The 26,655-nt window shown below is 36.4% G+C and overlaps 2 long non-coding RNA genes and 1 other non-coding gene across 4 annotated transcripts; 1 reads left to right on the top strand and 2 right to left on the bottom strand.

Moving 5' to 3' along the window:
- Window positions 1–6,354: 6,354 nt before the first annotated feature.
- On the top strand, window positions 6,355–6,461 carry LOC131302178 (small nucleolar RNA snoR100). The gene has a single exon (XR_009191649.1). It is a non-coding gene; the product is annotated as a small nucleolar RNA snoR100 (small nucleolar RNA).
- A 2,682-nt stretch (window positions 6,462–9,143) lies between these two features.
- LOC131300785 (uncharacterized) lies at window positions 9,144–17,339 on the bottom strand. The gene is made up of 3 exons (XR_009191066.1): window positions 16,486–17,339; window positions 13,593–13,712; window positions 9,144–9,720 (listed from the first exon to the last, which is right to left on the bottom strand). It is a non-coding gene; the product is annotated as an uncharacterized LOC131300785 (long non-coding RNA).
- Window positions 17,340–18,258: 919 nt separating this feature from the next.
- On the bottom strand, window positions 18,259–25,975 carry LOC131300784 (uncharacterized). Of its 2 annotated transcripts, XR_009191065.1 has the most exons (9): window positions 25,902–25,975; window positions 25,382–25,459; window positions 23,792–24,445; window positions 23,382–23,633; window positions 23,156–23,240; window positions 21,060–21,184; window positions 18,822–18,940; window positions 18,665–18,747; window positions 18,259–18,520 (listed from the first exon to the last, which is right to left on the bottom strand). It is a non-coding gene; the product is annotated as an uncharacterized LOC131300784 (long non-coding RNA). The 2 variants fall into 2 exon arrangements; XR_009191064.1 differs by lacking the exons at window positions 25,382–25,459; window positions 25,902–25,975 and having other exon boundaries at window positions 23,792–25,161.
- Between the last annotated feature and the right edge of the window lie 680 nt (window positions 25,976–26,655).

Genomic DNA, 26,655 nt, shown 5'->3' on the forward strand with positions numbered 1-26,655 from the left:
TAATCATTGAAATAAGTTACAACAATATTTAAAAGGATTCAAAGTCTATGTTTCTGGAGATTTATTTGTAAGGTTATTTAACTAACCAAAGAGTGGGGTGGAGTAAATGGAAGTTCTCTAATAACAAGGGTGGCCTTGGTTGAGTTATTTGATTAAAGGGCAGTGGGTTTACTAATTAAGGGGATGTTTGGATAATAGCAATTACCTTTCGTCTTTACCATTTGTGCTTATCACATGATTTAATAATAATGTTGGTGTTTTATCACATGATTTTTTTCCATCTAAATTTTAACAAAATGCAAACGGAAGGTGGTAAGTGGCAAACCTCAATAAGGCTAAGGTGGTTAAGTCACAGAGTTCATGAATATTAAGGAGTGCTTTTTTTTTTTTTTTTTTTTGTTGGGGGGGTGGGGGGGGGGGGATGGTGGTGGTGGTGTTATTATTTATTTAAATTTAAGTTGTTATCCAAGTATTTTTAATTTTTTATTAATCGATAGAAAAGATCATTACATCATATACGAAGTGGAAAGTACCAACCTGGGACACTACATTGTGATAGTCCACAAGACTTTTAAATCCAACAACTCAAACAATATAAGAAATAAGCCTATTATAGGGTATAAACAAAGAAGGGAATGAAAAACCCTTTTAAGAGAAGAACACCCATACGGAAATGAGAAGATTCAAACTCGACTTACTAGTGAGATACAAGACTCTGACCAACCAAGTTAGTCCCAGATAGTTGTTATTCATGTTACTTTTCGATAATAATGAATTTTTTTTTATTGTATAAATAATGAATGTACATCACATGGGATATTTTGGGATAAAATCCTTGTATAAATAATGAATGTACATCACATGGGATATTTTGGGGAAAAATCGAAACAAAGAAGGTTCATCCCTTCTATAAAATACTATTCCTAATGAAATTTCTAAGGGAGTGTTAGCAATTAGGGTGATTCTTCCATGTCACTAACGCAGCGGAATTTATAAGAGACTAGTTAGCGTACTAGTTCAAATGAGATAACAATTTGTAGCCACAAGCAAACCTTGGGCACAAGAAAGAAAGAGAGAAACTTTGCAATATTATTGATGTAAAAGTTGAGGCAAAACATTAGGTTTACAACCCCTTATATAGAGCGGAATCCAAAATCTTAATTGTCACGCCCTCGATTTTTAACATAAATAAATAATCCTTTTCAATACAAGAACTTTGCATAATATAGATAGCACCCAAAGAGAGTTCCCATGTGATCACTTACAAAATCAAGTCCCCAAGTTTTAAGATTTACAATTAATATTGGCACGAAGGCCCAAAATTTCATAGTTAGCCAATGACGGTAAATTTAAAGGGTACATGATATCTAAAGTTAAAAGAGTTCAAATAAATTTACAATTACATCTTTTCAAGAGATCAAACAAAAGATGATTGAATCACTTCTCAATGAAGGCTTTCGAAAAGATATGAGATCAAGCATGTACACCATGCACTCTGCGTCAAGATTCTTGAGATGTACTTGAAATTGATAATAGGTTGAGCTACACTAGCCCAGTAGAGAATTCTATACTCAAGTTATATGTAAATGCGATGAAACATGCAATCAGAATGAATGATTTTCAATAAACGATCAAGAGATATAAAGGGGCACCATACTGAACCGATGGATAACGACTACGAGATTCAATACGTCTTAAAGATATTCCTAACCATTCGTCGTACATCAACTGGGAGCAGCATTAAGCGCATATCAATATAAATAACCCTTCCTCAAACCATTTCAAGACTCCTCCTCAAATGAATGCCATAATTAATTTCCTCACTTCCTGCTATTCACCATTAAGCCTTTTTTATTTTTTCCATAAAAACATTCCCTTTTAATTACCAAAATTATTTCAGGAAAACTCCCGACCTTTACAGGTCAAGCTCTATTGATTCGAGCTTGAATACTGGAATTCGTTGATTTGTGCCCAAATACCGGATCCGTTGATTTCCTCAAGAATACCGGAGGATTTTTAATAAAAATCTTCTTTCCAAAATTCAAATCATTTCTTTCCAAAACCATGATAGAGCCAATCTTTTATTCTCTTTTTCAACAACCATAATCTCAAGCAACAAACAGTCCAAACATCAACATCAACTTCTAAAATCAATCAAAATTCTCATCATCATGCTAGACATTCAACTGTGTTACCACCCCTTGCGTAACAGTGAATTCTCTCCACCTGAATTTCTGCATTACCACACTATGCTTTGCGGGCCCTCTAGAGTCTCCGCATTACCACACCTTTCGCTGCAGGACCCTGAATTCAAAATTCACAACTTATGTAAACACAAATGCATTATCAATCCGTATATAAGCAGACATCACTTTCCAAGTTCACATTCGTTTTTACATCATTAACAATGTATACAAACTCATAAGCACACTCATTGCACATTGATAAATACTTTAAGTCCATGTTATTCCTCTAAGTCTATCAAGACGCTCTACGTCACGTACCGAACCCACAACGACTCCACAACACATCACCGGCTAGGTTCTAAACGAGAATCTTATAGAACGAATCCCAAGGGAACCTAGGGAGCTCAACAAGACGAGGCACGAGGATACGAGTCATTAGGACACAAGCAATCATACTCAAAAGTGACTTAAATACATTCTAATTTTATAGGGAGTAATAACACGAAACGAAAACAACTTAGGAATAGCCAGCAGACCGACACATCTCCACTTAAATGATCATAACTTTCTGTGTGCTAAGAGTTTTAAGACAATTCTGGTGACAATGGAAAGCTGACTTCAAGACTTTCGAATCGATATAAAGTTTGCATGAAACAAACATTGAACGAAGAAGTTATGACCGTTTGAAATTGGGCTGAGACCTAGAAAATGAGTTAAATTCTCAGATTTGACCGAAACACAAAACCTGACCTCAAGCACGAAACAAATCATGATCCAAGTACGTAAACATCATATAAACATATAACGAGAGTAAGAAATCCCTACCACAAAAGGTTTTGAGCAAAACTCTAAGTACACCAAGTGCTACAAGCTTAAATCTACCAAGAACAAGCTTCTCCCAAGTTTTGCTACAAAATCTAGAGTGTATATAACCTAAAAATAAGATAAATAAACATAGATCAACAAGTGATTGAAAGGAGAGAGAAAAACGTGATTGAGGGCCAAGAAATGAGAACAAGAATACAAAATTTATCATTTGTTCACCAAATGTGAGAATCAAGTGAGCTTGAGATAGAAAACCTTTGGATCTTGAAAATTTGAGGTAGAAATCAAAGGATTTGAGTGAGATTGGAGTGGTGTAGGTGAGAGAAGGTGTTTCTAGGTTTATTTCGTGGGTTTGGATGTGAAATATGGTAAAGAAATGTATTTATAGTGGTCTAAAATGCGTGCTGAAATTTCAAAAAATTTACAGGGTGTACCGATTTTGGGAAATGACAGTACCGGTACAGGTACCCAAAAGATTTAGCATTCGTTTCTGGTCGAGGTGTACCTGTACTGGGAAAAGCTATGCCTGTACACCATGGACAAATTTGAAGTTTTTTGCCAACGTTCATCGAATCAAACCCCGATTGCTACCAACACTTCCAATCATTTCAACACCGAAACTCAAAGTTTAACTATTCTTCAAATGTTCGGTACACAACGGTAGGCATATCCGAATAACCTCATTAATAAACATATAATTTAATGTAAATACGATCTTTTACATATTAAATGATTAAAGAAAATAGAAAAAATTTACGGGTCTCTACACTAATAATAATAAGCTGAAAAATAAAAATTTCCTAAAATTGGGGTTTTCCTAAAATTGAAAACGGGAAAGAAAAACAGGATTTTCCCAAAAAAAATCAACTAAAAAAGAATTACAGTCTAAGAATTATTAACAAAACAAAACATTCCTAAGACGACAAAATAACGCAATTGAAGGCCTAAACGAATATGAATTGGGCCAAAATCCACCATATATCACGACCTCTAAGGTCGTGAGTATTGACCAAAGCGCGAAATAATTCAGCTCACAAAGTTTGGGCCTATTCCGAGCTCGTCCAAATTTTGCCAGATCGGGTAATCTGAAATTAAATATTGTTTGAGCTTCCGAGGCTTGACACAGTCCAACTGATCATGAAATTGAGCTTCCAATTGTTCTACGTCAGTCACTCTCAAGCAAAGAGGTTAGGGGTTCAAATCTTATAAGTATTGTCATAATACACATGGATTGAATTTACCTATTTAAGACTGCAAATAAATCGATCTGCTCGAGGCTCGACACAGTAACGGTTTGAATTCTGCTCGTGGACTAAAAAAAAAAGTTTGACCCAAAATTTTTAGTTTGTTTAACCAACGAGTCAAACTCGAGTTAGCCGTAGCTTAACTCCAGGTACTACTCCCTCCGTCCCTTTTTAAGAGTCCTGCTTCGTAACTCCAACTTATTAAAAAGATATCATCATTATACCTTTCACATCAATTTTTTCATCCACTTTTCTTACTTGTCCATCATCATTATACTTTTACTCACTAATTTTTCAAAATAGAATCTACTTTTAGGGACAAAATAGACATGCACCAACTTTTACCCACTAACTTTACAAAATAGACGCTTATTAAGGGACTGCCCAAAATGAAATAGTACTAAACTCTAAACAAGGGACGGAGGGAGTAAGATCTATAGGTCATAGTGACAACGATGGTCAAAATTTTGCATAAGCTATAAAGTTAAAGTTCTTGATCATGTCACTACTACCACTTTTTACTAGTATTATGAAATGAGGAAACCATTTTCCAATAATTGAAAGGTAGAAGAAAGACGAAGAAAATAATGATGTGAATAACTTCTTGTCTTTCACTCGTGCAAAACATAAAGAGATTAAATTATTTTCACCGGTTGTGAAAATTTTCACTTTTTCACCCCCACATTTTTCGGTCCTATCGTGTGCTTATTATTGATCTGAACCGTTCATCTTGTAGACCTAACATAGTAGTGTATCCATGCAAAAAATAAACTTAATCGGACATCGATAGAAGTATCAAACATTGACTTTTACTTTGTAAAATGAATAGTTTATTTTTATTATTATTGACAGAAATTAGATCATCCATTTTATAAACCAAAATTCAAATTTTGATATATCTATCGACTTCCAATCAAGTTGATTTTTTGTATGGCAATACTATATTACGGGTCTTAAAATATGAACGGTTTATATTACAATAATAGACACTCAGTAGGACCCATAATAGGCGGTAGAAGAAAAATGCAGTGAATAGAATTTATTCTCAAACATAAAGGAGTGAAAATGAGATGTGATTTACTTTCGTATTCAAAAATTTAAAAGTGCCCGACAATTTGAAAACCGCTTTGCTATTGGTTTCTCATGACCAATGGGCGGGCGTCGAGAAATTCGGAACTTGTTTTTAAAAAAAAAAACAATTTTTTTAATCATCTGTATCTGATCTGTCGTTGTCACTACTTTCCAGAGCTGATAGGAAATAGTGTGTGGACCTCACACACACTAGAGTGTGCAGTATGTGTGGAACCCACACACTTGTGTGTGTGGGTGTGTATTTGGGTGTGTGTTTGGGTGTGGTCCTAGAATAATTGTTACGCGTATGGGAGGTTAATTAAATATTGAAATTAAGTTCTACGAAATTACTATTATTAACTAAGTCGATGTAATACTTTGATGATCATGTATTTTTTTCATATCATTTCTTGTCTTTTTCTTTTCTTTTCTTTTTGCAAGATCTCTACAGTGTCCTAATTATTTATTTTTTTGGAGGAAAGCTGCATTAAATGATTGTTAGTCTATTAAGATGGAAGAAATAGATCACTCAAGGTAATATGCTAGTAAATCCGACAGCAGCACGTAGGTTTCTACTCCCACCCATCACACGCGTAATATCAATTACGGAGTATTATTATTTTCTTGAAAATTATCAGGTGTCCAGACTAACTTACGGACACCTCAACTAATTTTGGGAGACCATAAACCCACCATTCACTAGTAGGGGCCTTACTTGAAGTCGGAGCAAATGGTTTGTATGGATTGGCCCCCAAAAGGAGCTGATAACACTTGAGAAGTTTTGAATCTGAGACTTTAGAAGGGAGCAAATTCTTAAGTCTCAAGCCTGGACCACAGTGCCAACCCTTTATGGTTTAAAGGCCAGGAGTCCAAATAAGGCTTTGCCTCGATTTTAATTGAACCTTGCTAGTAAACGATGAGATGGATCATCCAAATCAGTTGGATACTGAGTTATGAAAAAATAGCATGGTCACCAAGTATTAAATTACACGAAAATTCTACTCAATAATTAATGATGCTCTGGTTTTGAATGAATGAAGCAAGGTAATGAGCATAGAAGTTAAATCGAATCTGCAGACCAGTTTTCTCTAATGCCTTCCAACTTTGTTTGAGGGTATGGTTCCTCCTTACGGTGTCCCTTGAGTTCCTTGATTTCCTTGATTTTTGAAGGAAGGCCGCCGTATTAGTGGTAAAACTTATTTAGAGCAGTCACTTTTTGTGCATATATTGACAAAGGCTCTTTCTCTAGTCCTCCCCACGCATACTTGATCTATCGAGTGAAAATTACATGGGCTTTTTATTACTCCCTCCGTCCTTTTTTTTGTGTCCAGTATTCCATTTTGGGCTGTCCCTTAATAAGTGTCCCTTTTGTAGAGTTAGGGGGATAAAAGTTGATGCATTGTCTATTTTGTCCCTAAAAGTAAATTTCATTTTGAAAAGTTAGTGAGTAAAAGTGTAATGATGATGGGTAAGTAGGGAAAGTGGAGAAAAAAGTTGATGTGAAATGTGTAATGAAGTCTTTTTAATAAGTTGGAGTTACGAAGTATGACACTTAAAAAGGGACGGAGGGAGTATAACAAATTACGCACAAAATGTGGAGGGTCTTTCCTTAACAAATATGTTCAAATTTTGCTTTTCTATTTCTTAGATTAATTATGAGGTTCGACTTTAAGCTTTTGGAGCAACGTTATTTAACATAATTCCACACAACCAAGAGAAAAAAAATTCCTCTTTTTTTTGTTTTTGTTTTTTGGTGCAACAGAAATATATCTTTTGCTGTACATTTTTTTGTGAGTCTATGATAAAGAGCTAAATCAATTTCAAAAATAAAACTATTTCAACAAGATAGAATTTTAAATTTATGAGATCAATCTTCTAGCAAAATTTAGCGGTAATAAATAGTGCTATTATATTTGATGGGCTTAGTTTTTGGATCCTCGTTTCAATGAAATTTTTGACGCCAAGACAAAGGACTTGATCAGCTTTGCTCGAGCCTGAGCGGCTGCTGTTTTGTTCATATGAACCTCATTCTGCACCACAAAATGTGATCTCAATCGTCCTTAATTTTTATTTGATTTGTTGAGTAGGTAATGCCTGCCAATTATTAAATTAATCGTATATTGGTAACAATATGAACGAACTATCAGAACATGTTTCGTTCATAACAATACCGATGACTTATTTTTTCCAAGCATTATGTACTCGACAAGATAAATAATATAAAGGTTCAAACCATTTGTTTAGGCCCGAAAAGGGGCTCATGTGAAGGGCACAGAAAGCCTGTGGTGAACCAACTCATGTAGATGCTCACGAGGCACCGTCATACCATTTCTTTAACTTCTCTACAATCATACATTTATGCGGAGCCCAAAACTAAATGTCTCCGGTACAGGCTAGACCATCATATATGGATTGATATATCTATTCTAATTCCGTTTCTTTTTTGGTTAAAATATCTATTCTAATTTCTAAGTATTATTTATTTATTATATATAAAGGGAGAAGCACTTTTGGGGTGAACACTTTTTTGAAGCTATGTCACGAAAGTGTTTTCCACAATTGCCCCTTTCAAAAAAAAAACTAATACTATAACTTACTATCAAGACAAAAAGATAAATTTATCCCATTTATATATACCCAACTCAACCCAACCCAACTACCCCACAACCCTCCCACAACCATACGTTTCCGTCGGAGTTCCATAAGAACAAAACATCTGTTATAGGTTTCAAATGGAAGCACTCATAAACCGCATGTTTCTCAAGCACTTTACGTCTAATAATCAATTTAGTTCCCAATTTCATTTTGTTAAAAAGTTATGCGCCAATTGTATAATGTTGAAATTGCATCCAGCAGCATTACTTCTTGACTCGCACCCGCCCGCATCAAGTGTTCACCTCTTCTAGTGGTTATATATGGAGGGTGTTGGAAGGCACCGACCACTGAGGGATTACTACCCTTTGTTCCGGGCAGTACTGGATATATCATCTGAATCTAACAACGAGGGGAGGTCTTCTTATATGATGGGTGTTAACTATTTTTATTGAACCAGGTGGTTTGAGTAAACTTCCACTAAATTAAACAACAAATTAAGTACTCTAGTAATTAAGGAGCAAATCATAAGAGGGAAGAAATAAAGACATAAAATGCATGCAAAACCAAAAGAATTGGATGAGCGGCGTAGATTCCATATGACGTTTAACACTAAAGTACGAAGTAGTAGTATTAATCAATTGATGGGGAACAAATAAATGCATAATTGAGTCGAGTGCATAAAGATGACACTTGTTCACTTGCTCTTCAAATTTTGTACGAACTTTTTAATGGAGCTAATCACAAAAAGTTGGCCTTCATTGGTTTATTTATGTTACGCTTGTGAGAAATTTGGGTTTATTTTAATGGTTAATTTAAGTTTGATTAGACTCCAAATGACGCATCGTCGGTTAGCTAATCCTTGTTATTAGTATATAATAAATCTTGATTACCCTATTTTAAGAACACTTTACGTTTCCCGCCTGGAGATTCTTAAGAATGTTGGACTTGAATTTCAACCATATCATTCTGAAAAGCGTTATGATTATTAATGTTAATTAAATAGTGATGGAAAGAATCAAAACTTGATTTCGCTACTTATGGAGTAATATTTTATTGTGTTCGCATTTTACAAAATAATGGAAGTGTATTAAACTTGATAGGCTACCTTTGAAAAGAAAAAAAGAAAAAAACACATTTGATAGACTTTATAATAGAAAACAAAGTGAAAAAGAGTTTGTGGGGTTGGCCTAACACTAACCAAACCCCAACCCTGTAGTGGTTGGTTGCAATGGTTTAGATTTCACGTTGGTATTGGACAGTTTAGATTTGTAGAAGCCGAATGAAATTTGAACCATTGATTGCTGAGACTTGTTAACACGATGTTACCCCAACCCAATTTTTTTTTATGAACTCTTGGACCCTCGAATTTGGAGTATCCAACTTCCGCACGATTCATGGAACTCATTAAACTAAAGAATAAAAGAAACCAAAATTCTGCAGATCTACTTATATGTGTATGTATATCGTACATTAAAAAGCTCGAATCTTGCAAGAATGGAGCTTGACATAGTTGGGCAAGCTGTTTAATTGTCTCCATGTGCGTGTTTACTGTTCAATGGTTATGAGTTCTGAGGCAATGGTATGCCTTTGGAGGTCTGAACTACAATAGTACTCCGTAGTTCTTTACTTTAGCCAAAGGGTTAGTCCAAGTGTATGAAGGCTAGGGCAAAGATAATGCGTCTAACAAGCACGATTTTCTAGTTTTCCTTGCTAACCTTTGGGCCACCCAGCAAAATGAATGTGATAGAGGCTCTAGTTTAGAACTCAGTCACTTGACTCACTAGTAAGTTTGGGTCACCCTGCAAAATGAATGTGATATGGGGGCCGATTTAGAACGTAGTCACGAAGAAGGTTGTGGATAAACTAAATCTCATGTGCCTTAAGCATACAACAACTTGTAACTGATAGATTTAAAAGTAATACCCTTTGGTGGGCAATCATGAACATTAAATCCTAGGCCTTTTGTCTCCATTGTAAAATCGGTGTTGGGACATCTTTCTGCTCAGTTTTCATCTGATCATTACAGAAACATTGAACTCCATTATGCAGTCCCTTCTGAATTGGAGCTCTGTATTTGAATCTTGCCACCTTACCTTTTCTATTGATGCTCATTGTAGGAAAGGGAAGCAAAAAAGGAAGGCTTTAGAAAGTACTTGGAATCTAGTGTTCTTTATGCTCTGACAAAAAATTTTGCTTCAACTCTCTTCGGATGTTTTGAATATTGGAAATTCAACTTATAACACAGTAGCTTTTTTTTTTTTTTTTCCTCTTCGAGTTTAGTAATTCTGAATTTCTTTAATTATCTTATGTGTTTGGTTTATGTAATTGTAGGTCTTGTTGCACTATGCGAGCAGAATGACAAACCTTCTTATGCTATCGAGTACGTTCAGTTTACGAACTGTGCATGTTTTTAATGGAGTATATCTCAAATTACTCTAAGTCAATAGAAGTTCTAGATTTGGGCATAGCAGAAACTATATATGACAACCAAGCAAATTATTTCCTATGGATCAAACTAACATCCAGAATAACATAGAGAAGCTAATTCAAAGATTGGCTTTGAAAGCTTTTAGCAGGCATTTTACAAGCTGAAGTTGGAAGGAGAGGCATCATATGTATCGGGACCTCTTAGTGGAGCGTGTTCTGACATGAAAAACAGTAATGAAGAGAACGAATAGGATACTTCAAGAAGGAGAAGCTAAGTTGAGTTTTAAAAGAGAGAAAATTTGAAGACCTCGCAACAGCTGGAAAAAGAAGCTAAACTACCATATGCACAAGTGTTTCTTAAATGTGGTTGGAAGGATGGGCAGCATACGTATTGAGACCTCTTAGTGGAGGCTGTCCTCATATGAAATACTATAATGAAGAGAATGAATAGGATACTTGTGGGCTCCCCGACCGGCGCGCTCGAAGAATCGCCCCCCGGATTTTTGAGATGGATGACCCGAGAAACTGAGAGTTTGTTCGAGAGAAAAAAGACTTTGGTCTAGCAAAAACGTTAAGATTTTGGATCCGGGAGCCACGTTACGAGCGGGAAGGTTTTGTTGAAAAAACACCCTGCTCGCCCGGTAAAAACCGGTCTCTACTAAACATTTTAAATGGGGGATTTAGGGCCCGTTCGGACAAATAAGCCACAGTGGCTTATTTTTTGTCCTTATTCAAATTTTTTTCGTATCACTTGGCTTATTGTCATTTTTTTGGGAATTATTGCATCCTCACGACAAGAAGAATCTAAAAAGTAAAAAATTTTGACCGAAATTCAATTTTTTTTGAATAAAGACGAAAAAATTGGCTTATTGATTTACTTTCGTCTTTATTCAAAAAAAATTGAATTTCGGTCAAATTTTTTTACTTTTTAGATATTCCTCTTGTCGTGAAGATGCAATAATCCCCAAAAAAATGACAATAAACCAAGTGATACGAAAAAAATTTGAATAAGGACAAAAAATAAGCCATTTTGGCTTATTTGTCTGAACACCCCCTTAATATCATTTGAAAAACTTAACTTTAAAACATGTACGGGAAAGGGACACGGGATTAAATATAACACATTGGCGTGCTTGTGGTGCGAACTGTACAGTATGAAATGGATGAGCAATGTACAGAAAATGAAATAACAGCATTACAGCAATCCGCCAATATCATGTGAAACACCGCATGACGACTCGGATAGTCGCACGATATAACTAAAACACCGTGCGGTGCACCTGTCTACACATTCCAACATCAGTTCGCTTTTACATGACAAAATAAACCATAGGTCCGCAAAATAGTTTTTTAGATTTCCTGAATCTCTGAAAAATAATTTACAAGACCCTTTTGTTCATCTCCTCATGTAAAGCAATGTTAAAAGATTTAATAAAATAAAATGACTTTTAACATGAAACTTGACTATGGAATGTACCTGCACTAAAAAGCAATAAACAGACTAAACATAATAACATAAGAAGGAGTATGTACAAGAAACAAAATAATGCACGGCATACACTACGTCGTGCGGTGTTGTAAAACGCTGCACGACATAGCGTATCCAGTGCAGAAAATATTTTTTGTACTTTTTGAATATAAAGCTCGTTTGAGACCAAAACTCAGTATAGAAAGACCGAGAAGGGCCTCGATCGGCTCCCCTCAAAGCTAAACGTGGTTTAGCCCAAAGAATTTGTTTATACCTTTTGATCGAAGCTTGGATGTGCTTGAAGATGGAGGAATGGAAGTTGATTTGGACTTGAAATGCTTGAATGGGGATTGAAGGATGTGAGGTTGTTTGGATGCTTTGAGATGGAGGTCTTTCTAAGTCAGTAGTTTACTGAACTTAATAGGAGAAGAAGAATTGAGGTATTTTTATAGAGAGAGAGTGAGAGTCTAGAAAATGACAAAGTAACTTTATTTGGAGTTAAAAGGGGTACTTCTCAACTAGAGGAGAGATGTATTTATAGGCAAGAGGGATGATCAATACAAAGAGGGGAGGTGGCTTCTAGGCCGAATAAAACTTATTCTCTGCACCTGCAAGCGTGGGCGACAACTTTCTGCAACTGTCAGAACTTTTTCCTGAAACACCGTGCGACATAAACAGAAATGACGTGCTGTATATTGAAATCTCGTGCGGCGGAGTGATTTTTTTGAAATTTTTTGAAATGCCGCGCGGTATGTCGAGACAGCAGCGCACCAAACTTCGCAGGGGCGCCCCGGACACTCCCGAACTCGGATTTGAGCACGGTTCGAAGAGTTAGAAAGCATGTTGAATCCTCTTTCCAACCCAATCAGTTTCACTCAAAGACAGTTTATACATTGAAATGTGTGCCCATTTTACCATCAGTGTGTCATAGAAAAAGTTATTTTTGACTAAACAAACGCATTTTTCTCTTTGCAATTGAACTGGGGGCCACCCTACATGTTTAGAAAAGGGGTTTTCTTGAGGTTTAGAAAATGAGTAACAAAGGAGCAATAATCCAAGCCTTAAAGGTATATTTTTTCCTTATTTCATCATCGGGGGAACTTAAAGATTATTCGGAGGCCCAAATTGGGGTGTCTACAATACTCCAAAAAGAAGCAACTAATTTGAGTTTTAAAAGAGAGAGGATTTGAAGACCCCGTAACTGTAGGAAAAAGAAGCTAAACTACCATAAGCACGAGTGTTTCTTAAATGTGTGGTCCATTTCGTTTGGAACTATCTTTTAGTTTCTTTAACTACAGTTTATCTATTGATTCAGCATTCTAAACCAGTCATATGTTTAATTCTCCGTACTCATGGTTTTTCTTTTACCAGGTTCATCCAACAAAAGTTAGGTGGTCCAACTGTGTCAGAGTATGAAAAGCTGCAAGCTGCAATGTCAGATTTGCAAATTAGATATGATGAACTTCGGGTGCACACCAAGAAAAGTGCAGGAATGTATGGATTTGTGCACTTCTCGTCAATTCCTATACGTTTTTGCTCAAGAGTTAGAGCCAATCTTTGGATTAGCTTCTCTCTGAGTTATATTGGTTTACATAGCCAATATAATCTAACCATCCGCTTTCTTGTTTTGCAGCTCGAGGAATTGAAAAAAATAAATCCAGTGGTATTTTTTAGTGCTTCAAAATGTCATGCAAACACGAAAGAAACCCATTTCTCATAGCCTAATGATTTTCATGTCAAACGCAAAGAAGCTCAGAGAAAAATAGTTCAAAGTACCTGGAAGAGCTAAAGCATTTGAAGGACCAGATCCTTGTTGGGCTAGATCTTGACTACCTGACTTGGCATGAGTTTTGGCTGACTGCTTGTGCTCTTTATCCCTCCATACTCTGCATTAAACTTCACAAACCAAAATGCACTTAATCTTAGACGCCACAATATAATAAAAAGCACCCTAATAACAAGTGAAGAGAATATTAAAAGCCTTTCTCTTCCATTGTTTAGTTCGGGAAGAGAGAGAGAGAGAGAGGAGAAAACAGCAAAATAAGTAGGCATTACAACAAGATGAAAATAAAAGCAATTAGTATTTTGCAAATACATTCCGTAGCATTTAAGGCTCTATAGATTGCACAAAACCATTTGGTACGATGGATTATCCATACGTGCGGGAGGGGGGGATCCCCTGTTCGACCCCAATCCTGACAGGGGCCTGTCCCACTCGTCTCGGCCGTTGATCTCACAAATCAACGGCTGAGATGTGCTGAGCAAAAATGACGTCGTTTTGGAGCAAAAAGTGCTCGGCACATCTCAGCTTTGATTTGAGAGATCAACGGCCGAGAGAAGTGGGACATGCCCCTATCCGAATTGGGGTCGGACAGGGGATCTCGGTCCGGGGGGGGGGGGGGGGGGGGGGGGGGGGGGGGCTTGTTGTAGATTGCATACTTTTAAGAAATCCAAAATCAACAACAATTAAGTAAGATCATTGAAGAATAAGTATTTACAAGATTTCGGTTTCTGGATTTGGTGGTCGTGTGATGACGTTTGCGAGAAGTTCTTCGTTAGAAATGTAAAGATACGATGTAGTGTCGAATTGTCCTCTTTCTTTTTTGTTAAAATTCCATAGAGCTTGTTATCTGACTAAATCAACCCGAAAGGCTCAATGTGTTTTTTTGTGTATGTAAAGGCTCGCTATGTTGTCTGAATTAAAACTGATACCTCGATTAAAGTAAATACAAATTCTTTAAATGCATAATCTTGTAAACCCTAAACTAATTATCTTGAGCTAACGAAGGAAGATTGAAATCGTACCTTTGTATTTGGACTCCCTAAACAATGACTCTTTGTTTCATTCGGTGCAATAGGCCGAAAAATGGTTTTGATTCTTCTTCGATTACGGATCGAGGGAGCAAAAAAACATGAAGGTCAGGCATTCAGTAGGGAACAAAGGTTAAATGGTCAGATATTGGAAGAAATAGAGAACAAGAAACACGCCTGATACTGACGATTGAAACCCTAGAAAATACTAACGATTGAAACCCTAGAAATTAAATCTCACCCCAGTTTGCACAACCTTGAAGAACAGTTGATCCGTACTTTAGCCTTGTCGACAAAGCAATGGCAAACAGGGCTGAAGTCGAGGTACGACATCCAAAAAATACGCCGGAAATTTCGGTAGTGAAATCTGGATAACCAGGCACTCTCCTCATTCTCGTTTGATCGCCGAAGTAAGGACAAGTTATTCCATGAGTAAAGGAACGATGAAATACCTAAACTACCCACAGTTCCAAACATGCAAGGACTAAATAGCAGGCAAAACTTGAAAGGGCAATAACGTAATTTCAGGACATGACTTGGCTTACCAAGGTTGGTTCTTTTATTACAAGTGTATTGATTTTCTGAGTGTGCAATAAAAAAAAATTATATTCCCAAATTGATTTTCTGTAACACAAAATACCGAAAGAGCAAATACTATAATCTGGCATGAAAAAGAACGAATAAGTACTTAAAGAGAAGAAACACTATCATCTAATTACCTAAAATACCATGCTCTTAGAACATTGAAAAACCAACAATCATTCTTACTTCCAATCAATGTCATTTCAAAGTATCAGCCCCGAGAAGCATATAACCACTCGAGTATCCCAAGTCTTGTTATTATCCATACCCCAAAACCCTTCCGGGCTGGGTAAAATAGAGAACTAGAAGGTTAGATTGGTAGGTGGGTGTTGAGAGAGAGAGAGAGACTCTGTGTATGGGTTTCAGATGGAGAAGACAAACATGGGGAGGGAGGGAGAGAGAGGGATGTTTGGTTGTGTGGATGAAATAGGTGAGAGAGAAAAAAAGATAGCGTGTCCATTGGGTAATGAGTGGTCTGAAGCCGGTGAGGGGTTTTGTAGGGTGAGGGGTTTTGTAGGCTCAAGACTTTACACTTTTTGAGGGGGAAGTGTAAAACTGATTTTTCATCCTAGCAATTGCTTCAACATTAAGGTTCAATTTCAGCCCTTAAAACACACAAAATGTGAGAGTATGTGTCTGTGTAATTTGTAAAAACCCCTTGGATTGTCTACACAATTTGAAGGGAAGTATTCGGTTTTTCTCGGTTGCATGTAGGATAACTCTCTATCCCTCTCTCGTCACAAGCGTTGCCTTGATTGACACGAAGGGCGATTTTTTTCACTTCTTTCTCGTTCTCACTTTTTACATTGAGCAAATAAATCTTTTGATATCGTGTTATCATTAGTCCCCCCTAACATATGAGCACAAAAAGTTAGACCTTGTTCCCTAAAAAAGAGAGTGTGTAATCAAGTTGTTTCCACATGCTCGAAGGAGACGTTCTAAGAAAACTCAATAGAAATTAACTACTAAAAGTTGTACACGTCTTAAAACTACTCATTGGCTTAAACAATATTCATTCCGATTTGTTGAGAAAGGTAAAAAATAAAGGCAAGAGAATGGCTAAAGAATCATACCACCGTACATGCATTATCTTTTCCCTTAAACTTTGCCTTCTCCATTTCTTTGTTCTAGTGTTAAAAAAAGTTCTCTCAAAGATGACTGTCGTTATATCTTTGAGGGTGGGAAAGATTGATTGACTAACAAACAGAACTTCTACCCTTGACATACGTGTGAGAAGAACTTTTTGTCCCACAAAAGGAAAATAGAATGTGCTTACCCCCAAAAAGCGGATCACATTCAGATCACATTCCTCTCGAAGCATAACACCTACGTTTTTTAAGACATCGCCCATAGCTTGTGAATTGAATGGAGACTTAGTAGCTGCTTAAGAGGTTTCTGCAATCAGGATGTTCTAGGACAAACAGTTATAACACATCAATACTAAATTGATGTAGAGCTAAGCATATCTCAATTTCTCATCAATGCCCCCATTGTGTTATAACATCCATACTTGATGCCGCAATCAAATTTTCTTTACCTACACTAATTTTGTGCACATGGCACACCAATGTTTAATGTACAAACCACCTATTTGTAATAGTTCACACAAAGTGAGATTCCTGATAGATTAATTCTTCACAACCTCAATTGTATGATTTAAGTTTTTATTATCATCCCATTCAATGAGTTTTCCAACCACATCCACCTATCCACTAAATTGATAACATTTTCTTACCAACCAAACGAAGATAGTTAAAAAAAGATGATCAACTAATAAGGTTCAGCTATACAACCTTTAAGCAATACTCTGAGTCAAATCAAGTTCTGGAAGTGCCGTATTCAAATGTATGCTTGACCATTCTAGGTTTATAAGCCCCAATACTTTTTCAAGTTTCTATTTTCTAAGGTATATAAGCCCCAATATCATATTCGAACCTCTAATTGCAAAATCCAAACCTCTGATTATCTTATTAGAATTCTATGGTATTCGGACCTTCATGCAAGCAATCTTCTTTTTTCACTAAACTTGAAGAGAGTCCAACCAATTTTCAAAACAATAAACAGTGATGTAAAAAGACATAGCAAATGCTAGCAAAAGGGGCAAAAACTAAAATAGAGGGTGTGATTGGTGGACACCTTACGCGCATGAAAGATCAAGAAGCTAGGACCCCGGTGATTTCAAATTTGCAAGTAAAGAAAGGATTAGATACAAGGGAATCAGATGTAGCAAATTCAACTCAGAAACTCCATTCCCCATAGGACTGAAGCACTAAAATCGAAAAAGTTAGGACTACATAAATGCAAAGACAAGACTAAATGCAAGTGAATCCAGAAAAATAGAAACCCTATTTGGAAGACAGGATTGGATAGATTCGTAAGTTCAAAAATTCGATTACCTGCAGATTTAGTGGCAACTTCTGCTGGTGGTGTCCTCTTTAGTTAAGATAGAGAAACAGATGGTTAGATTGGCAAGTGGGTGTTCCAAGAGAGCGATAGAGAGAGACTATAAGTGTGTGGGTTTTAGACGAAGAAGAGAAACATCGGGGAGAGAGAGAGAGACGTTTGGTTGTGTGGATGAAATAGGGGTGAGAGAGAGAAACAGAGGTTGCGTGTCCATTGGGTAAAGAGTGGTCTGAAGCCAGTGAGGGGTTTGGTAACGTTTTTTGAGGGGGAAGTATAAAACACAGCCCTTAAAGTTCCATTCAACATTAAAGTTCAATCTCAGCCCTTAAAATACAGAAAAAGTTAGTATGCATCTACACTATTTGAAAAAAAACCCTTGGATTGTCTACACAATTTGACGGAAAGTATCCGGCTTTTCTCGATCCCTCTCTCATTGCAAGTGTTGCTCTGATTAATACAAAGGGTGATTTTTTTCACTTCTTTCTCGTTCTCACCTATTACGTTGAGCCAATGAAGCTTTTGATATCGTGTTACCATTAGTCCTCTAAAATATGAGCAAAAAAGTTACACCTTGCTCCGTAAAAAGTAGAGTTGTATAATCAAGTTGTTTCAACATGCTCAAAGGAGACATTTTAAGAAAACTCAATAAAAATTAAAAACTAACAATTGTACGCATGTCTTAAAACTACTCATTGGCTTGAACAATATTCATTCCAATTTGGTAAGAAATGGCAAAAATAAAAGACAAAAGAATGGCTAAAGAATCATACCACTTGAAATGCATTTTCTTTTCCCTTACTTGCAAAGATTAATTTCTTTTTTCCCTTGGACTTTGCCTACGCTATGTCAAGGTCTCGCTCCTCTCTGATCACAACACCGACAACATTTTTCTCTCGAAGATGTCCAATCTGTAAGAAATACCATAGATTATATGTGTTTTACTAAGAAGTGGTGGATAAATAAATGGAATGGGTCACCACACCACTAATCATGTTAAATAGTGGATATTACAACAAAAACAAAAGTACAAATGAATGGTTAAAGAATCATACCACCAGACATGCATTATCTTTTCCCTTATTGCATAGATGACTTTCTTTTTTCCCTTGGACTTTGCCTTCTCCATTTCTTTGTCCTAGTGTTAAAAATATATATATACGCGTGAGAATAATTTTTTGTCCCACAAAAAGAAAAATAGAATGTGCTTACCCTAAGAAAGCGGATCAGATTCAGATCGTGTTCCTCTCGAAGCACAACATTGACGTTTCTGAAGATATTGTCCATAGCTTGTGAATTAAATGGAGACTTAGTATCTATTTAAGAGATTTCTGAATTCAGAAAAATCCAGAACTAACAGAAAGAATGTTTCAATACTAAATTGATGTAGATCTAAGCAGATAACAATTTCTCATTGATGCCCCATTGAGTTATAACATCACATACTTGAAGACCAATGAAACTCATACCTAGCTACCAAAACGATCTGTGATCATACACCATGCTCTTAGATAATCACAACTTGACAATGAGAATGTATAAGTGAACACAGATGTTTTTTGTGGCAGCTCGTGGTAATAACCTACATAAAAAGTAATCGATCTCTAACCATACTTAGAACATTGAAAATTTGAAAAATCATTCAATCCTACTTCCTACATAAAAAGTAATCGATCTCTGACCATACTTAGAACATTGAAAATTTGAAAAATCATTCAATCCTACTTCCAATCTATGTCATTTCCAAATATCAGTCCCGACACGCATATAACCTACTCGAGTATCCCAAGTCTTGTTATTATCCACCCCCCAAAACCCTTTCCAATAATTTTTTTCTCACTAAGCTTGAAGAGAGTCCACCAAATTTCAATTATATTTTCCGAGTGTGCATTATTATAAAAATAATATTTCAGGATTGATTTTCTGTAACACTAAATACCTAAAGTGAACAAACACTGTCATCTAGCACGAAAGAAAACAAATAAATACCTAAAGAGAACAAACACTATTATTTAAATACCTAAAGAGAACGAATAGGACGGAGACACCCATTACGAACAACATACCACAAAAGTTTATGAACAAATAAACACTTACATGTTCAATGGCTGAAACAATGGCCGCAATCAAATTTTCTTTACCTACACCAATTTTATGTACATAGCACGCCAATGTCGAGACCACCTATTGATAAATAGCAACACATTCCAAAATCAATAAAATCAAACTATCCTTCTCTACTGACCACATGTGAACGAATTTTCTGGGAAGTCTTTTTGTTATGAATTCTCGTGCCTAAAGGCACATGCGAAAGTAATAGTCATGACACAAGTTAGCTCCCCAAAATTCTCTTTAAAGCTATAAGAAAAAGTTCTACGAATGTGAAATGTTTACCCACGATTTTTACTGCCAAGCTATACGACAAATCAAAGAACACTAAATGCAAATATACATCTTCTTATGATGCATTTTAAATGTCCCAAAAAATTAAAATTAACTTCACAAAATCAGAATTGCCTCTATTTACCTATATATTGCATTTCGGGAATCAATGCACCACATTCAAGTAGTATGTTTTTCCACTCAAATAAGTATACTAAAACCAATATGATACATCTATCACATCAGACGCGCGAACTTGCTTTCTCTTCAATAAACCCACCAAATATAACATTCACATAACTACCACAAACTAAACCCACCCAAACAAAAAAAAGAAGGATCAAAACTCAAACTCCTGCCCTTCTCACATTTACACTCGTTAAGGTAACGTAAAAACATAACACTTGTTCAAGCAGATTAAAGGTTTTCCGCCATTCGCAACCTTATTCTGCATTTGACAAAAAGAAAAAGAGAAGAATCTCTGAATCCACCAACGGATCAGAGCAGTTATATCCACAACATAGGTAGCTAAATCTTCAGCCAACATCAAAACCTATTAAAGGAAAAGATTCAAGAAATTACAACAAATGTAGCTAACTTTCTAGATGATTTCCATGAGAGAGCAATCTAAAACATCATATGGTGGAAGTAATAGTGTTATTGGCCAATAAACTATATGTTGAGGTTTACACAAAAACCTGAAAGTCAGTTTCAATTGATAAAAAAGAACATAAAATGGAAAAGGGAAAAGAAAATTAGGGGATAACTCAACCTATAATGAGACGGAGATTCTGCATACAAGATGGACTTCCTATGAATGGTAAAATGAAAAACTCTGAATATTTTCAAGTGAGAGACAAGGGGAAGAGTGGAGGTGAAAGAACAGAAAATTTGAAGCTGGGATCAACATCCATTGCCCAGAGAAAGAAAATTTGCCAAAAGGGAGTTGTTAAAAATTTGCATACAATACAGGATAATAAGCAAAACATGACTTAATTCAAGCTAATTACACCCATAGACAGAAAATTTCTAGGAAGAAAATAAACAAGCACTCGCAAAAATGTTCACCTTCTCGATTGGAACTTCATGCCGCATGCACCGGTGTAGGGTTACGCTTCAGGGTTGAGGTCCCTTAAGCAGGGACTTCCCTTTCTTTGCTCGAGCCAATCCATTTTAAGCTCGTCTAAAATGCCCTACAGACGATATAACAAAATAAGATTAGGCACCAAACCTTAAAATGCCACATGTCCACCAAAGTTAATAAGGAAGTTCACTGACACAATAAATCCCTCGCAGGCAATGAGCAAATGCGCATTTGAAATAGTTGGGGAAAATATACAAATATAGACACTATGTATAAGCGTGGTCACCATGAAAATATCCAACATTTCAACTAAATTGTAGCTCAAGTTGTTTTAGATGTTAAAAAAAAAAAACCTACCCAATAAAGCTCAAACTATCATTGAAGCGTGTGGACCGTTTTTTTCTCTCATAGGTACAAAATTGCCCCATACCTTTAATTCTTCAATCTTTTCATTCAAATTTGTCATAGGCGCTGAATGGGACTTTGAGACAGTAAATTGATGAATTATTGATAAGAAGGAGCTTTCACTAATGACAGTGAAGATAATGTCAATGTGAGACAAATAGAATGTTCCAATTTATATGTACGTCTAGGGTAGAAACAATGATAGCAAGACAAGAACAAGAACAACATTTAAAGACTCTACCACATTCATAGCAACGCAAAGCTTTGAAATTTAAAGACATGACCACATTCATAAGCTAGCTTTTGGGGTTGAGTTCTACCCAAGACAGTGTAACCTGGTATAAAAGCTCTAGTTGTGAAAGGTCTTGGGTTCAAGTCTTCCCATTCGCTTTTGTTCCCTGTAGTTGTATCTCCCATAGGCATCATATTTTTCTCTATCTCTAAAAATGCTCCATCTGCAAGGCAGAGTTTGCACGAGAGGGAGGGTGTTGAATAGCTTGATATACATTGTTAGGCCCATTTCCTAATGCCTTAGGCTTATGGGATAATTGGTAACTTAATATGGTACCAGAGCTAGGTACCATATATGGTTAGGGTGCATGTCTCTGTCCTGCACGCAATAGGTGCTGCTAAGTGAGCACGTTGCGAGTGAGGGAGGGTGAGAAGCAAAAATCCACATCGCCTAGGTACCAAAGTAATATAAAAGTACAAAAGTGTGAGGGCACCCTCGCTTCATGAGCTAGTTTTTGGGGTTGAGTTCTACCCCAGACCATTGTATATATGCAGGCTATTCTTGCCCATAACTTTTGATTCAGTTTGGAAACTATACGATCAACTTTGCGTGCATATACAAACTCTTAAGCTTTGTAGACCATAGAAATATGCAGAGAAGAGTTTATGTGATCCCATAGGTCTGTAACAAGCACAATGGAGAAATCTATGACAAATACAGTGACATCACAAAGTAAAACACGAATCTTGTCAAGAACAAATTACTTGTAAGCCAAGAGGTGACAGTGTCATATAATAGTGTGGGAGGGTTTAATGTAAAAATTGGGGTGTCTACAAAAATGCTTTAGGTGATGATGTATTTAATCCATAAGCATGGAAGAGCAGCAGGTATATTTAATTTCACCAACTGGATCTATATTTCAACTAACCAACAAATACACAAAGTTAACTATAAATCATGGCCCTGTAGGCTGTGTGCTCTACATTTAAATCTTCCAACAGAGGTCTATTTGTATTTAGTACCTTTTCAAAAAAGATCTCATTACTACCCAAAGAAGATAGAACTGAGTAGAAAGAACACCATGAGAACATTAAATAATGAACTTGTAGGTCAGTAGAGAGAGGTAGTTTACCAGCTTTTATACTCATTTGAAAAGGAAAGTTTTTGAAATAGCGAGAATTCGCAAACTTATGTAGCAACCCCTCCTTCAAAGCAATAAGCCTTTTCTAAAACACCTATGGACTTATTTCTTGTCTATGAAAGATATTGGAAAAAATCCTAAGATTACTTGAACTTTGCCTAGACCAAACTAGCATACCAGTTTCACTCAAAATACTCAAAATCATACTCAAACTTTCGAGGAAAATTTAAACTTTGAGTGGAGACCTCTAACTCTGCCTCTGGCTCAAAGGTAAGGAAGTCATATTGCAATGAATCATATACCTTCCTATCATAGTCATCACACACTGATTTTCACCTCTTCAGGTATGCTATCATTCAAAGCAATGTCCTCAGGATCTTTAGCTACCTGCATCCAAGATGAACCAAGGCCCTAATCATTGCACTTCAAAAAACAATGTTTATAAAAGGCGAGAGTCCAAGTCAAACATTTTGGTTTTGGAAATCAATGAGCAAGACCATGGGATTTACGCGAGTCAAAAGGACTTACCAAACAATAAGTTTCAGTATCCTTTATCTGCTTCTCCAAATTGCTGAATGTGACCTCCTCTTTATTTAGGTCACCTTGATTCCTCAGTTCATCTTTCTCAAAATGTATCATCGAACACAGAATGTTTGGATCCATTAGAGTTAGATTTAATGGTGTCCGACTCCAATTGCAGATGTATCAATTCATGTTCTTCCTTTGAGCCCCTCCATCTTGCCAAAATACTTTATGTCTGAGACACAGCCGCCCAACACCCTAGAATTATAGAACTATATTGTTTTAATACATGGACAGAAAAGATACAAAAACATTTTGCACACACAAGCAGCTATATATAAATCAAGCGCCAACTTCACAATTTCCACTAAACAATAAACACAAATCCAAAATTGTAACACTCAAAGACTACCTACCTAAGCAGCCGTGCAAGAGTTCATGGTGTCCTTGGCAGCGTCGTTACGCCCATCATCGACCTTGAACTCAGCAATATACATATGATATCCCCCTTCATCTGAATCTGAAGTATAAAATGGTTGAAGACGAGCTTGTGGTCTGGTTTTTGAGGGAACCATATGCTTTGCGCCAACACTGTAGCAAACTCTACTTGTATTCTCCCAACAGGTAGCTACAATTCTTTCCTAGAGATCAACTTCTATAGCCAAGGAGAAGATAATGCATGGCAAGCAAGGGTTTAGACCTGACTATTTCTTTAAAAGAGTCATTAGAGCATTTCCCGCCATTACTCAAATTTGAGTAAAAATATGAGTAAAAGATTCATTTGGTATTGTGTGCTCCAATGGGCAAACTCAAATCCAAGCACAAAATTTGAGTAAAAACTTCATTAAGGGCGTGAAATTAGCCTTTAAAATTTGAGTAAGGGTTTGAGTCCAACCTAATTTGAGTTCAAATTTGAGTAAAAATCAAATTTGATATAGGTTTGAGTAAGAAGTGGAGGAGCTTTTTAAGGACTTGCACTCAAATTTTGAGTTTGAGTCGAGGTTTGAGTAAGGAGTGAAGATGTTCTAAGAGAACCTCTTAAAGTGATTGCAAACTGTCACAGAAAGCACCTGTAATCAGGACATAATAAGTAGACAATGTAAGACGAACTTTCTCCAATCAAAAGTTTCTCAATAAGGACACCATATGCAGGCAGAACTCAAGAAACTGTACATCATGCATACAAAATGGACTCATCTTGCATATAAATAGGCTCCAATAATTGTTCAATGTACTCTTTTATTTTCCATTTCAACTCCCCAAACAGCACAAGTGAAAATATTGCGAAAATTACACCACAAACAAGAGGCAGCGGCCGAAAAGGCCATCATAGAAAATAGCATATCTTTGATTAGATATTGAGAAAACCAACGATGACTGAATTTTAGTGGGGGGAAAAAACGTGTACTCATGTAGTCATTTTTCAAAAGAGATCGAATAGAACTCTTCAAAGCACATTCCTTTAGATAGCACACATTCCTCTAAAAGCATATACGTACACATACATAAAATATATATATATATATAGGCATGTGTGTGAGGCATATCTAAAGAATGAATACAGACGAGGGTTGCAGGTGAATGGGTATGGATACATGGTGAATGGTATCAGATGACCATATATAGCAGAATTGATAAAATTTTGAGATCTGACACTAAAACAATGCCCCTTTCTTGTCCTTGGCTTTATTTTTATTACTCTGGCAAATGTCATAGGCAAAGATGCTTTTCTTTTGTCTTTAAAATGAAATCCCAGCTCTAGAAAGCACAAATATAATTTTGATTTTAAATTAATCTCCTAGCATGAACAAAATAGTATTAAATCCCAACAATGACCTCGCCATGATTGAGAACATCAATGACCTGTACCAATCAGAACACATAGAAAAAATAAGCCCCCAATTTCAAGAAGAAACCACACAGCACGCACCGAAAAGAGGAAAAAAATGCAAATAAGAAAATTTTAGAAGATCAATAGAGTAAAACAAAACAGAAGAAGAGCTCACCTGCACATGACTCTGCCGAGGAGAAAAAGCAACCTTGTCTTTTAAAGGAAGCGAAAGATTATATTTACATCTTAAGATCTGCAAATCAAAATGATAACAAAGAAAAACGTACACCTCTAAGTTAGGATTTTGAATCTGAAATAAACAAAGACTCTGATGCCAACATGTTAAGGATTTGATATAAACATATGTCGTTATCTACCCTGTTTCTCATTTTCTGCAGCAATAGAAGGTTATCATTCTCAATGTGTTTGATGAGTTTTTCAACAAACATCTATCGTTCTAGGTCACATCAACTACCCTTTTTCCTTGAACATCAACTTTGCTTTCATCACTTTCATCAAACAAATATGACCTCTCAAATGTAGGCAGTCTATCAATCTTGGCCCAATGTATGGCAAATTCATCATCAACATCACCCTTTACAAAATTCAACTCTGAACTGCTTCTCGGAAAAAGAATTGTACATACAACTATATATACGTATATATACACAATAGAGAACAAGTAGAAAGATCACCTCCCGAGACAGCGTTGCATTTGTTGGCTTTCTGGGCGGTCTCGTCGAGGCCGTAGGTGAGAAACAGAGGACCTAAAGAAACCCCAAAAGTCAAGAAAGAACAGAAGCACAATAAAATTTAACAAAGGGACCTAAAATCCAAGGTAACAACTATCTACTGGAATGAAAATGAAGAGAGAAGAGACGGTTAGTTAGGAATGTGTATGCGTGTGTGTGTGAGAGAGAGAGAGAGAGAGAGAGAGAGAGAGAGAGAGAGAGAGAGACGACTTACCTTAGTTACTTCTATGGGAGTCAATTGAAATGGCTAGCGGATGCCAGGATTGCTGCCGCTGGAAGTACCAAATCTGGGGTTGTAAAAACAGGAAGGAAAAAGAAGTTAGGGTTCAAAATTGAAGAGGATAAACGTCACCAATTATTATTTAGGAGAAATAAGCGTCGACGTTCTTGGTGAGGAGGGAAAACTAGATCTATCAACGGTTGAATTTATACGCCGGTACCGCCGTCAACATCCATATCGTTGGCTATGCGACTAAGTTCGTAGAATCGCCTCCTTTGTTTCCAAAAAAAAAAAACCTAGTAATCGCGAATCTCCTCTAAAGGACAGCAACAGCCACTACAACAGTTGATCTATACTTTTGCCTTGCCGACAAAGGAATAGAAAACAAGGATAAAGACGAGAGAAGACACCAGAAAGTACGCCGAAAATTCAGGAAACAGTGCAACTGTCTCGGACAACTACAAAAGAAACGTACGC

Source organism: Rhododendron vialii, chromosome 9a, assembly GCF_030253575.1.
Source record: "Rhododendron vialii isolate Sample 1 chromosome 9a, ASM3025357v1".
NCBI classification, from domain to species: Eukaryota; Viridiplantae; Streptophyta; class Magnoliopsida; order Ericales; family Ericaceae; genus Rhododendron; species Rhododendron vialii.